At 36.9% G+C, this 15,449-nt stretch overlaps 1 pseudogene; it reads left to right on the forward strand.

Moving 5' to 3' along the window:
- The first annotated feature begins 5,782 nt into the window (after window positions 1–5,782).
- On the forward strand, window positions 5,783–8,921 carry LOC103413227 (zinc finger protein WIP2-like; annotated as a pseudogene).
- The last annotated feature ends 6,528 nt before the right edge of the window (window positions 8,922–15,449 follow it).

Here is a 15,449-nt window from a genome sequence, read left to right on the forward strand (position 1 = left end):
TGGCCTTTTTTTAGTTAAACTTCATTACTCCATCTAATAATTCTTAAGATTGTACATGCATGGTGGATAGGCTCCACAGTTGATGAGAAGTTCCTTTTTCTACGCCAACTGATTAGTGGAAAGAAGTGTGGAATTGAAGGATGTGGTAATGAAATCAGATCTCAGAGTACAAACATGTCTGCACCTATTTGAGAAACTACACAACAAATTAAGAGAAAGAAAAATCTTTTTCAAGGTTTTACCTAAAGATTGAATGACAACGAAAATTCTATGGTATTTTAAAGTATAAGATATTTTGAACTTTTTAACCGTTAATGATAACATACTTTTGATGTGTGCATGAAAAACAGGGGGAAGCCTCTCTTTATTTTATTTGTTGACAGACGAGGATGATAGTAAATTATTTTTTTCAAGTAAAAGTTGTACAAATCAAATTAATAAACAATTAGGAAGCGAGCCAAATGTGGTTTGATTTGGTCTTTTGTGGGAGTTCCAACTTGGGAGGGATAGGTTCTTTTTTTTTTAAATTAGGAAAATAATTTAGACATATTTTATAAATTATATGATGTGACACTTGATAATTGAATTTTATTTTCATTATTTAAAGAAATAATTCAATTATCAATTGTCATATTATGTGAATTACAAAAATATGATTTAAAAATAATCTAAAGAAAATGTGGTCTCCTATAGCTTCATCCTTTGAAAGTGATGGACATGGGAACTTAAAAGGCTGAAGCTCAATTTCCAAACACACATGCACTCATGTAGTCTTGGAATCATTAAACCATGAGCATGGACTCTAGTCAAACAAATACTTGAAAGTGAAGAAAATTAGAGTATTTAACAACTCTTAATGATGGTTTAGGGATTAGTTCTTCATTGCTTTGGCAATTCATTCTCTTATCAGAAAATCTCGAATCTCTAACTGGCTCTAGCTAAAATTTAGAAAAATGTCAAATGAAAAGTAACTCAATTAGGCGAAAAAAAGTTGATTGGATACACACTAATAACTGATGGTTGTGTTTTTAGATAAAAAGTAACTTTATTAAAAATGACCAAGAATTTATATATGACATACATGTCAAATGTGAGTTACTTAGCAAACTTTACTCAAAAAGTACATAGGATTTCTTGCAATCTCATGATCAAAGATACAATAGAAATATACAAGTCCTCTACATAAGACTCATATTCAACCAATCGGGAATTAATTGTAAAAGCATCACAAAGAAAAGACCGCACCACCCTTTGTTGATCTTGCAATGGTCCACAAAGAAGCTCCACTATATACGAGTCACCTTTAACATACACCAAACTTTGTTGATCTTGCAATGATCCACAAAGAAGCTTCACTATATACAAGTCACCTCTAATATATGCCAAGCTTCCTCCTCATAATCCTTTGCTAAGCGCCTGACCATAAAAGCAAAAATATTTTACATCTAAACAACAAGCGCTACTCCAAGATTTGTTGACTATTAAGTTATAACCGTTATAAAAGACTCTTCAATAGAGTGAGAAAGTGATCAACGCCAATAAAGTTTTTCTTGACAAAGTGAAAGCACGATCATAACTAGGTAGAAGATGGAGATGGTTAGAAGATAGTAGGAAGCAGCCACATAGAATAAAAATTTGCTAGTTTGCTAAAAACAGCTGTCTCTAGTCATTTTAGTTAAACTTTAGTCAATATAAAATCATAGATCACCAAGACGAGGTCTACATATCAAATATTAAAAGGCTACTACAAAGCTCCTCTCAAATGTATAACATCTGATCATTTTAAAAGTCCCTCCACATAAATTTGTGGTGCATTCTTAACTAATTTAAGTCAATTAAGTTTTATGGAATTTCAAAATTCCTGATCCAAACGCACCTTTAAAAATCGGAATATAAAAACATGAAATTACACACCACTTAAATTTCAGTTACAAAGTTAGAGGCCATGATGCCTATACCATGTGAACCTTTCTATCATGAAATGACGAGTGATTCGTACCAAGTACGACTACATCTATTGAAAAACATATGCAATGAGTTTGCTTGTTCCAGTACTAGTCAAAGAAAACATGTCACAATTCAAATTGTCCCCTGCAGCTTGTCCTTTGAGTATTAATTAAAGAGCAAGCTACTCTCTCTCTAGAAATTTTTTAGGGAACTTTAACAAAAAGCTCCCGGTACTGTTCACTTTAACGAAAAACTACATTTTTACACTAAAAAGTCAATCATGGTACTATTCACTTTACCTTTTATTTTGTCCTTATTATTAAAACTCAAAGTTTTCAAGCTCTTTTCATTAGTTTTCCTAATTTTTTATATATTCCGAATGTGGGTAAGTTATCATAATATAATAAAGAATATATATTTTTTTAACTATCGTTCCACTTATATTATAATAATAGTGTACCAACTCATGTTTGGGTATATTAAAAAATCTCTCATCTCTAGCTTTCTCTTCCTATATCACAACGAATGTACGATACAAATCAAGCCGCATATGTTGAGATGGTGGTGTAATAGTGGTTTATGGTGTTGAAGAACGTCATATAAAATGATCACAACGATGATTAAACTAAATCAATTTCTCGCATTGGAAATTCAACTAACTCAAAAATGGTTTTTTATTTTATTTTTATTGACTAAGACTATAACAGTGATTTCACACGAAAATAACACACTTCAAGAATTCAACACTCTCTTATCCAAGTGGTCTTACATACAATATTCCACAATATCAATTAAAAAGTGTCAACAAGTTTGGCTAATTACTTCTATTGGTAAATAAACAAATGAACAATGTCTTATTTGAACACTTAAAATAACCAAGATAATAATTAAATCAACGAAATGATATTTAATTTTTGGATAAATTACATAGTAGCCTCTCAGATTTAAGGTCTATTACAACCACATACAATATCTTTAAAACATTTCACTTTCATACCTCATGTTCTATTTTATTTCAAAATAATACATCTGTTACATTTTCCATCCATTAATTTGTTAAATGTTGACGTGGCTGTCACATTTGTGCCACGTGGCTGCCAAATGTGTGCCATGAGGCAAAATTTTTTTTTTTTTTTTAATTTTTTTTTTAAAAACCTAAATCTTCTAAATAAATTATAAAACTAAAATAAAAAATAAAAAATAAAAAATCATACAAACCCAAAAACCCCCCGACCCACTTCTCCATCTCTTCCCTCTTCACCCTCCCATCCCTACTCTCTCCCCAGACCCACACCTCCCATCCCTTACAAACCGTCACCCTTACCCTTCTTCTCCAGTTCACCCGTGTCCCGCCGCCGTCGTCTTCCTCCTCAAACCCCCTGCTTTGTTTATCCAAATCCATCAAACAAAACAAAAGCAACATCACATCGTTACAAAAAAATTCAGAAATGCCAATTAAACCCAAGCCAATTGGGAACACAGTCGATTCGGAGCGGGGCCTGCGAGCTCCAGTCAATTAGGAGCAGTGGGTCGGAAGCCGTGACCGGATCGAGAGGAAGGGGGGTTAAAAAGATGCAGCCTTGGGGGTAGCCATTTGGGTGGGCGAGCTTCCAGTGCACGAGGTCGGAGAGCTCGGGTTCATGGTGGTGGATTTAGGGTGGGAAGAAGAGAGTGAATTTTTTTCCGGTTGGGCTAGGGTGGTGGTGGGTCGAGTTCGTTGGGGTCGCGGGGGGGGGGGGGGGTAGGGGGATAATGGCTGAGGTGGGTCGCGTGGTGGGGGGAAGGGTGGGAAAGTTTCTGGGTTTTGGTTTGCGGGGGTAAGGGTTGCAGGGAGGTGTCTCTGACGTTTTTTTTTTGTTTTTTGTTTTTTTATTTTTCTGGGTTGCGGAGAAGATGAAGATGGGGAAGAAGATGGGTGCGGTGGGGTGTGTAGAGGAGGGAAGAGGGTGGGTGCAGGGGGTGGGTGCGCGATGGGTGCCATGGGGAAGATGAAGATGATTTTTTTTCCCTCCTCTTCTTCTTCTAGGTTGCAGGTTGCAGGTTGAGTTTTGGAGGGGGGGAGGAGGGAGGAAAGATGAAGTGGGCTTTGGTTTTTGATTTTTTTTTTTAGTTTTATAATTTATTTAGAAGATTTAGGTTTTAAAAAAATATATTAAAAAATTACTTTTTTTGCCACGTGGCACAAATGTGGCAGCCACGTCAGCATTTAACAGATTAATGGATGGAAAATCTAATGGATGTATTATATTGAAATAAAATAGTACTTGAGGTATGAAAGTGAAATGTTTTAAAGATGTTGTATGGGGTTGTAATAGACCTCAAAACCTAAGGGGCTACTGTGTAATTTACCCTTAATTTTTTGTTGATTTTTTATGGATGATATTTGAATGGTGTGACTATGTGGAGGTGTTGTTTAACATTGTCAAGTTAAAGGGCCTTATACTTGCTTATAAAAAGTTGAGCTCCTCTCTTATAATTAACAGTGAATTGTCAATTTAGTTCCTGAATTATCACCTGAATGAAAATTAGGTCTCTAAATTAAAAAAAAAAAATGTTCTTGAAGTATTAAAATCTGCAAATTACATCCCTTTTTTTTTTTAAGGGGGACAACTGGGGGCAAGCCACGGTTATCCACCCCTTCCGGGGCCGAGAAGATTCACAGAGTCATTTCAGCCTCCCCTGGCCATAAGTCTGAGTTCCACACCAGCAACGGGTTTTGAACCTAAGACCTCCAATTTTTAATTTGAATGAAGCCTCGCAATCTGCCCTTTACCACTAGGTCACCAACTCGTGGTTGACAAAAAGTTGGATAAAATAACTTTGAATATAACAGTAAGGATGAAATTAACAATTTTTAATGAATTTAGGGACTTCTTTTATTGAAAAAATAATTCAAGGACTTAGTTTTTACTGAGGTGATAATTCAGGGACTAAATTAACACTTTACCCTATAATCAATTATTTTTAGATAGAACTTTAATTTTCTTCATAATATCACAGTAAGTTGATCACACATGCTATATGTGTTTGGCTTGAATATCCCCACCCGTAAAAGGGCTTATAAAGATGTGAAGTATTTACCGTTTTAGAGGGAGTAAGATTCTCTTCCCCTCCAAAATTCTCTCCTCTTCTATCTCTTCCTGTTTAAACGGTTACGATTAAATCATGTTAACATCTTGTATTGATTTGTTTTATAGGAAGAGAAAAACAAAAACAAAAATAAAAGAGTAAAAGAAAGAGAAGAGAAAGAATTAGAAGGGGAGAGAATCTTATTTCGTTTTAGAATTCGAACTTTGACTTCCTTCCAAGAGCACCTAAAAACTTGAAGACTACACCTCAAAAATTTCAAACCCCAACGTCACACCTGCTTTCACGAGTTTGTTGACCAGCAAAGCAAGAAAGAGGGAGCGGTACTGCATGTATATGAAACATTGTTCACGCCCATCCAAGCAAATGCTGGATGGACTCAGACCCTCATCAAGAAATGACTTGATTGCTTGAAGCAAGATATAAAAAGTGAGCAAATGCATGGATGGACTCATACCCTCATCAAGAAACGACTTGATTGATTGAAGCATGATATAAAAAGTGAAAATGTTAAGACCAAAAATAACCTAGCTAAATTCCCGTCTCTCTCTTCTCCTCTCTCTCTCTCTCTCTCTCTCTCTCTCTCTCTCTCTCTCTCTCTCTCTCTGGAGACAGGCTGCAGGTCTGCTACCTGACTTTATCTCCCCATCTTGTCAATTTCTGGTTTTTTTACTTGCCACCCAGGGTGGTAAAAAATTCTTGACTTTCCACAGCTTCAGTTTATTTCTTTTACCTGCAGGATCATACTCTCTCTCTCTCTCATTATATATATTCCAATCTCATTCTGTGGCCAAAGTGCCACACCGACAGCCAAAACTGTGTCTTTCTACAGTACTGTCCTTCACTGAGACTGAGAATACTCTTCTACCATGGCAGACCCCTATAACTCCTCCAATCTCTACAATAATGGATGGATCAACTTTATGCCTCTCCGCCCTCACCATTGCCCTTCATTGCTCTCTACTGCTACTTTTTTTGCCAACTCCTCTAGAGGTACCCCCATTAATTTGAATATATCTAATCCTCCACACTCTTACTCTTCACATAATTTATTCATTGACTACAAATCCTCTAATAGTCAAAGCCAGATGCCCTCATCCATTAATGACCATATTAATGTTTCCTCACCTCCTCTGAAAGAAGCTCTTCCTCTACTAAACAACTTATTAAGCCCTAGAGGGGTCCTAGAAGAGGAACGTGGTCATGAGCCCTCAAGCAGCAGTACGATTACTCCAATGGAAGTGGAAACCATGAACAAATATGATGCTGTTTATGATGACGGTGATGACGACGAGAACTTGAGTGTAGCCCTACACATAGGCCTCCCAAGTTCTTCTAATTCTGGTAATGTGCAATCTCAGTTTGCAGATCATGATCATATTACGGAAGGAGTGATCAGTAGTACTATTAGTCATGTCGTTTCATCAGGTAACCCTATTGTGGCCGTGGACAGACTAAACAAGGGTGGTAATTACTGGATTCCCACCCCTGCTCAGATTCTTAGTGGCCCAACTCAGTTCTCATGTTCTATTTGCTCCAAAACTTTCAACAGATACAATAACTTGCAGGTATTTCCTTATATACATATGGAGAAAGAAATCCCTTTACAAATTCTCTTATTGCCTTGCAATTTCTTATTTCCTTATCTGGATCAAGGTTAATTAGTTTCCTCAGTTACCATTGAAGGTTAATTAGTTTCAGTGAGGTCGCCTGTGCGTGTTTAATTAATTGTGGCTTAATAAACTATGTGTTGTATGCATGTGTCTTTGATTTTTATTTGTGTACTCTTACCATTAATATTTGGATGTTCATGTTCCTTCTGATCTGAAAAAGCCTCCCTGGCGCAGAATTTTAAACTGCTGCAGAAGCAATTTAATTACACACACACACACACACACACCAAGAAGTAGTAGTACTTCCGGTACCAACGCTTGTTAACTAGCAGGACAGCTTCACTAACAGAAAAGATGAAGCTATGATGAAGGTGATGGAGAGATCACGATGTATATCAATTGGTGGCAACTGGATGTATACTACTATTTGCATAATCAGTTGAATTAAGAACTAAAGAATACTGTAGTGCATTTTACATTTTTGGAGATTTAATGACATGCTTTTTTTTTTCCTGATACAATTATATGTTAACTACGGTCGGGAAATAAATTGGTATCAAACTCGTCATCCACGAGATTCAAACCTCAAACCTCTTATTTAGAATCGGTGGAAGTAGTTGATCCCATATATGAGAAGTTCTTCATGGTATTAGGGTCGGTAAGCTCATGTCAAGTACAAAACTACACTACATATATGTGCTTCAAATCACCCAATTAATTAACTTGTTAACGTGTTTAGCTAAAAATTTAGCTAAGCATGTGAGAATGTGAATAATGTCCCATGTCAAAAATTTAAGAAACTTTGCAATAGTTTATATGGAATTAATTTATGATTTACATATTTTTTTTATTCGTTGAGTCTTAGTATGTTATTGACGTTTGAATCTCCTAAGGACTTTTGAAACTAAACTTTCATCTTAGTGGGGAATATAAATGTGGATTATTTCTTCTAGGCTAAGAAAATGTGTGAAAGGTACCTGTTTGACATAGTTTTTAATAGTTTTCTGTCCCTATATCAAACTTGTTTCCTGCGCCTGAAAACATACTTACCTCAAAAACGATGAATTTTCTTGGCCAATGATAATTCTAGCTTCGTTCACTCCACCTAGTGACGGGTACAAAAGTGACGACATTCATTTCACAGTGCAAGAAGATTGCCAATTTTCTGTATATTTTTTCTGCTCCTTTTTCTCTCATAGGCAACATATCGGTATTTATATATGGATAATACTTGCATCCTTCCATAATCGTTTTTTTTTTAAATTATGCATAACTTGTTAAAACACAGAGAAAATAGAAACACATATGTTAACTGTAATTGGTATGAATCTAAGAATTTCTATTTGAAGAGAAAGAGAAAAGTATTATTCATACATATTATATACATCGATGTTTGAAATGTATAGCTTTAACTTGCAGAAGTTATAAGGCGTCAAAAGTTCTTGGTGCATATAATTAGGTTTCTTATTTGTATGGAATTATATATATATATATATATATATATATATATATATATACATCTTTGGGCTCTAACATCATTTTTTTTGTTTTTCCTTCTTCTTCCACATGCATGAAATTAATTAACTGTACAGATGCATATGTGGGGGCATGGTTCTCAATACAGGAAAGGACCAGACTCTCTAAAGAGAACTCAACCCACAGCCATGCTAAGACTCCCTTGCTACTGCTGTGCACCAGGTTGCAAGCACAACATTGACAACCCTATAGGTGCAAAGCCACTCAAAGACTTCAGAACTCTTCAGGTACATTACAAGAGAAAGCACGGTGTCCGGTCCTTCATGTGCAAACGCTGTGGCAAGGCATTTTCTGTGAAAGGTGATTGGAGAACCCATGAGAAAAATTGTGGCAAGATTTGGTACTGCATTTGTGGCTCTGATTTTAAGCACAAGCGATCTCTCAAAGACCACATCAAGGCCTTTGGTCATGGCCATGGATCGTTCGATATTAAGTGTTTCGAAGAAAGAAGATGAACCCGCACCCGAAATCGAACATGATGCTGAGGCTTCAAGACGGTGTACATTGCAAAATTAAGATTGATGTGTGTATGTCATATCTCTACCTTGAGCTCTTATGTACTATCTCCAAATGTATATTTGTTCCTCATCCTCATGAATGGACATATGGTAACTTGGCCTTGCCTTTCTTATGTATATTTTTATTTCATATATTTCAACCTATGAACTTCAACTGTAAACAATACAATTAAGATAGTATACATGGTTGAGATAATATAAATTGATGAATTTTTTTGAAGAGGCACCTTTTTCCCACATCAATTTTCAGTTTCAGGTCCTAGTGTGGAGAGATTTTTCAATGTGTTGGGAACTTGACTCGGGAGTTTGTTGGGAATACGATTCGATACACCAAGTGTAATAATACAATTGGTTGGAAACTTGAAAAAAAAAAAAACAAATTTACACCTTTTGTCATAAAATCAATCAAACCAAAGAAAATATTGATGCAATTTCAATACTTTAAGGTGCAATATGAGAAAATTGAATTTTCTAAATTTATTCTAGAGATAACTTCAAACCTAGAGGGTGTAACATGTAGTTAGCACTTAGCACTATGTTTTAACTTTTATGTAAACATAATAAAAAACTATGAAAATGGGATAACTTTTAGAGCATCTCCAAGAGAGTTCACAAAATTAAATTTGAAGTGTCACATAGCATTTTTGTACTCCAAAAAAGTTGTCAAATGAGTCTCCAAATTTAGCAAATGTTCAACACTGTCTAGATTTATCCCACTTTTCAATTTATTGTAGTAAAAGTAATGTAAATTAAATTTGTAGATTAAATTTCCAAATTAAATGATGTGTCTCCAATAAAAAATAAACACGTTAATCAGCATTTAAGTAATAATTCAACTGTCAACTTCCATATCACTTAATTTAGAAAATTTAGTATTCATAACATTACCCTTATAATAATGTGTCTTTATCAACTTTTTCCCAAAAACTAAATACTAAAAAGGGTCACATAATGGAAGATAGTAAAAAATAATATGTCATGTTATCTCCTTCCCCCCCCCCAGGGCTGTGTTTGAGATTTTGGGGGCCCTGTATGAAATTTATAAAAGCGCCCCTCCTTAAGATAAGTCTTAAAAAATGTAGGACAATGTATTGATGCTAGAAAACAATCACTTAAATCAAAACAAAACTTAGCACTCACTGATTGCATGTTTAAAAATGTCATTAATAATAAGTAAAAAGAGCTACAAACATAACGTTCACTAAATAATCAAAAGCAGTTCAATCTTAAACAACCAAACAAGAAAACAAACTTCCAAAACTCTAACTTTAAAGTTTCACTTGAATATGTAACATTATTATATAATAATATTGAAAAAAAATACCATCTTTTATGGTGTATTATTGGCACTTAAAATATCTTATTGTTATCTAAATTTTTGTATTTAGAAAGAAAAAAAATTACGCTTAATAGGAGTGTAAGATGAGATTTTAAAGTGCTAACCAAAATCAATTTTTGAATATGGAACATTATTTCATAACAAAAGCAATTTTAAATATAGAATATTATTACATATAAATATTAGGTTGTTATAAATAGGCAAAAGTTAGAGAAATAACCTTTGCTAAGAGCGAGAGCGAAGCGGATGTAATATATCACATTGTTTTGTTTATTAACTATAACAGAATGATTGCAGGTAAAAGAGAAATAGGAGAATGCAAAAAATATTTTAACTTATCTTTCTTCTCTTATTGCTTTTTGTATCCGTGTGTTTTGAACACTCGTAGTGCTCTATTTATAAAGCAACTACCTTGAAAACTTACAAAAATTTCACTATTTAGCATATGAATCTTTACTGTATACATGTGGGCAAACATACCCATTGTTTACAACACTCCCCCTTGGATGCCCACATATTAACATTAGTTGCCTCGTTAAAACCTTACTTGGAAAAAAAACCATAGCGAAGGAAAAATAGTACAACTTTACTCGGATTGTTGATATGGTGTTGAGCATGCTTATGTTGCCCGTTAAAACCTTGATAGGAAAAACCCAGTGGGAAAAATCCTAATCGAAGGAAAAAGAGTACAACATGCATGTATCATGGATGCTCCCCCTGAATTGTATCTCCCCATGATTCCTCATTCTTCAAATTTGTAAGCCGACATAATCCGATTCCCTGCACTAACTTCTAAAATGTGCACTTTGGTAGAGATTTGGTGAACAAGTTTGCCAAATTTCATTGGAACAGAATGGTCTGACTTCAATAACTTTAGTATTCTGAAGCTCATGTGCACTGAAAAACCTTGGAGATATATGTTTAGTTTTATCACCCTTGATTAATCCTTCCTTCATCTGGGCAACACAAGCTGCATTATCTTCATGGACAACAGTTTGAGTGTCTGTCTTTGAAGGTAGACCACATGAATTCCAGATGTGATGGATCATTGATCTTAACCAAGAACATTCACGACTTGCTTCATGTAAAGCAATTATTTCCAAGTGATTGGAAGATGTAACAACTAATGTTTACTTCGTTGAGCACCATGAAATTGTTGTATCTCCATTAATGAACACATATCCAATTTGTGAACGGGCTTTATGCGGATCAGAGAGAAAACTAACATCTGCGTATTCAACAAGGATCTGGTCATTTGTGAACTTGTCTGAGTAAAAGAGACCCACGTCTGTTGTCCCACGAAGGTATCGTAGAACACCTTTGACTCCCTTCCAATGGCCAAATCGCTTCAGTATTTTTTCAATGTAAGTTGATTGATGGGCCAAAATTTCATTAGCACAATGCTCGATCTGCAGGCCAAGACAATATTTTGTTTTCCCAAGGTCTTTCATTTCAAATTTGCTTTTCAGATACTCAGCAGTTTTATTGAGCTCTTCAGGAGTTCCAACTAGGTTCATATCATCAACATATACTGCCACTATAGCAAAACTAGTATTTGATTTCTTAATGAACACACAAGGGCAGATGACATTGTTGGCATAGCCTTTGTTGATGCACAAAATCAGCGAGGACTTTGGTACAACAGAAAATGTTAAGTTTGTGACCTTTGCTAGATTGCTCCGGTCACTAGTGTGGATAAGTAAGTAAATGGATAGGGATAGGGAAGCAAACACATGATGTACGTGGTTCACCTAGATTGGCTACGTCCATGGAGTAAAGGAGTTCTCATTAATTGTGAAGGGTTTACACAAGTACATAGGTTCAAGCTCTCATTTTGTGAGTACTAGTGAATGATTTAGTACAAATGACATTAGGAAATATTGTGAGAGAATGATCTCTATTTATAAAAGAGAGTTTCTAGTTTCATTCTGACATTGACACGTGTCGTGTTGTGATTGGCTTCTAATGTTGACACGTGTTGCGTTATGATTGGTTTATGATGTTGACACGTGTCACGCTGTGATTGGCCTCCTGGTTGGAGGGAAACTCTTCTGGGTCCTTGATGGTATAACGTTGACCGGTGCTCAGTAGTTTCGGGATTGGTCAAGTATGGTACAAATAGTGCTCCCCTAAGTTCCCGAGTGAGGGAAACTCCTCGGTTGGGGACTTGCAAGATCCAAGCTATTGAGTAATCACGAAACTTCTAAGTACCGAAGTGTGGTATCATTTTCACTTGCTTTATCTGTCTCATATGTAAATGTGGCATCTTCTCTGGAAGTACTTTTCCTTCATCCAGGGGTGGTATCTTTAACCGATGAAGATGCACAAGGTAACGTATCAATTTCACTTGAAGTTTACTTGTAGTTTCGGGCTTGGTCAAGTGCGATACAAACCCTATAGTAGGAGTCCCCCAATTTGCCGAGCTAAGAGATTTGCCGAAGGAGGTAACATACAAGGTAAGTAATCAAACTTCCAAGCAAGCAACCTGGATCGGAGGTTCGACTTCGGCTTCCGGTTGATTGTTCTCCTTCTTCTTGTGTCGTAAACATCACCAAGGATAAGGATAATCAAATGGAGAAGAGATGATATGAGATACTTTTGTTTTTTAAGAAGTAACTTTCCACAGGCTTATTCTTGAACTGGGCTGGAGGGTTTTCTGGGTTCCTCCAGAGTATAAGGCTGACTCAAGAGTTTGAGGGTTAAAACAAGTCCATCAAATCTAGAGTACGTTCAACCATGATGATATGGGATACTTTTGATGTTGACAAAGTAGTGGATGTATCGGCACGTGTTCTATTACGCTTGTCTCCACATGCTTCATTGTATCATTCTCACTTGCCATATCTGTTCCTCAGGCAGATGTGGTATCTTATATGGAAGCATAAGATGTTGAAGATGAGTACTCAAGAGAAATGCCAGGTAAGTAATCAGGCAAGGGGTTCCAGGCAGTTAGTTCCTGACTGGAAGCTTGATTCCAAGTGCTGACTGATTGCTCTCTTTCTCTTTGTCTTGCAGGTAAGAACAAGGCCAAAGGAAAAGATAGGAAAAAGCATGATATGGGATACTCTTGCTTTTAACCCTGATGATATGAGATACTCTTGCTCTGGTGTGGCTTGTTTGCAGAGGTACTATCAGGAGGAAAAGAAGCTGAGTATTTCGAGAGACTCTGCTGAGAGTGCCCTCTCGGATGTGAAGAAAAGTTGAGCATTTTTTTTATTTGCAGGTCTTCCTGGCTGTGGAGGATGAAGGTCGACATATATAGGAGTCTCCCTAACAGCAAGTAGTAGTGATATTCCTTTACCCTTCTTGGTCATAGAAATGTAGTGGGAGCTGCAAGCTTCACATGTTTTAACTTTGTCAGAGCACTTTGAAAAAGTGGTCTATGGTATCTGGAAAGTTGATGTTGCGTGTAAAGATTGCAGACAAGCTTTATCCAAGGAAATCTGGCTCTCGAAGTTCGGAGAGCAGTGCCTCTTCGGTTTTCGAACAAGCAATCCTGTCGAGGATCTGACTTTCGAGATTTAGAGAACAATGCCTCTTCAATTTTTGAGAAAGCAATCATGTTGGGAGTCTGACTCTTGAGATTCAGAGAGCAATGTCTCTTCGATTTTTGAGAAAGTAATCCTGTAGAGAGTTTGGCTCTTGAGATTCGGAGGACGGTGCCTCTTCGATTTTTGAGCACATAATCCTGTTAGAAGTCTGGATCTTGAGATTCGGAGAGCGGTGCCTCTTCAATTTTTGAGAAAGCAATCCTGTTGGGAGTCTGACTCTTGAGATTTGGAGAGCAGTGTCTATTCGATTTTTGAGAAAGTAATCCTGTTGGGAGTCTGGCTCTCGAGATTCGGAGGGCGTTGCCTCTTCGATTTTTGAGCAAGCATTCTTGTTAGGAGTGTTTTCTCGGATGTGAGTAAAGGTTGAGCATTTTTGCCAGTCTGCCTTGCCACGGAGTACGGAGGTTGACACACATTGGGACTTTCTAGTTATCAAGCAGTGGTGTTGTTCATTTACCTTTGTGGGTAATAATAGGGTAGCTGGACCTTCAAAATTTATGTGTTTAAACTTTGTTAGAGATCTTTGGCAAAGTTATCTGTGGTACCCGAGGAGCTGATGTTGCGTGTGGAAAGTGGTGCCTCTTAAGAATCCGAAGAGTGGTGCCTCTTCGATTTTTGAACCAATGGCCCTGTTGCCCTTTCTTTTATAAGGGCACCAATTATGTGCAAGAAGTACATTCAGAGAGTTATTGCTTGTAGGAATTTTCCCCTTACTTCAGAGATTTATTGCACCTCATTTCTCCTTCATCATTTTTGAGAATGTCTGGCTCATCCGACCGTCGTTTTGACTTGAACTTTGGTGAAGAGGCAGCCATGCCTTCTCAAGACAACATATGACGCCGATCCTTCTTATCCCCTACTGGTCCTCTTACTGTTGGGGACTCTGTGATGAAGAATGATATGACTGCTGCGGTGGTGGCCAGGAACCTTCTCACTCCCAAAGATAACAAACTACTTTCCAAACAGTTTGATGAGTTGGCTATTAAGGATTCTCTGGCTCTCAGTGTTCAATGTGCAGGTTCTGTGTCTAATATGGCCTAATGCCTATTTGCTCGAACCCGCCAAGTTGAATCATTGGCGGCTGAAGTGATAAGTCTCAAACAGGAGATCAGAGGGCTCAAGCATGAGAATAAACAGTTGCACAGGCTCGCACATGACTATGTTACAAACATGAAGATGAAGCTCGACCAGCTGCAGGAATCTGATGGTCAGATTTTACTTGATCATTAGAGGTTTGTGGGTTTGTTCCAAAGACATTTATTGCCTTCGTCTTCTGGGGTTGTACCGCGTAATGAAGCTCCAAATGATCAACCTTTGGTGCTTCCTCCTTCTGGGGTTCTGCCTAGTACTGAGGCTCCGAATAATCACACTCTGGTGCCTCCTCTTTCTGGGGCTCTGCCGACTGCTGAGACTTCTCCTGAGCAACCCTTGTGAAGGCTCCCTCTTGTTTGTTTATTTTGATTCATGTATATGTACATATTTGTAACTTATCGGAGATATCAAGAAACGAGCTTTGCTTCATTTCAACGTATTGTGTTAAATACACCAAGGTCTTCTTCACTAAGTTCTTTGAATTTTTCCTTTTGTTGAATTTTGTATGTTGAAGCTTTGTGAGTGAAGCATGTAGGTTGAGGTAGTGTTCCCTTAATTTCTCGAGTGAGGAAAACTTCTCGTTTGAAGACTTAAAAAATCCAAGTCACTGAGTGGTCGTAAGACTTCCGAGTATCAAGGTGCAGTAGCATATGGTAGGAGTCCCCCAAGTCTCTGGTCGAGGGAGTTGACGAATGAGGCATTTCCTTTCTAAGTGGTAGCCCAAAACTCATTCTTCATATATATTTGTTATGAAAGTTGTTAGGCC

This window comes from Malus domestica, chromosome 02 (genome assembly GCF_042453785.1).
Source record: "Malus domestica chromosome 02, GDT2T_hap1".
Classification (NCBI taxonomy): domain Eukaryota; kingdom Viridiplantae; phylum Streptophyta; class Magnoliopsida; order Rosales; family Rosaceae; genus Malus; species Malus domestica.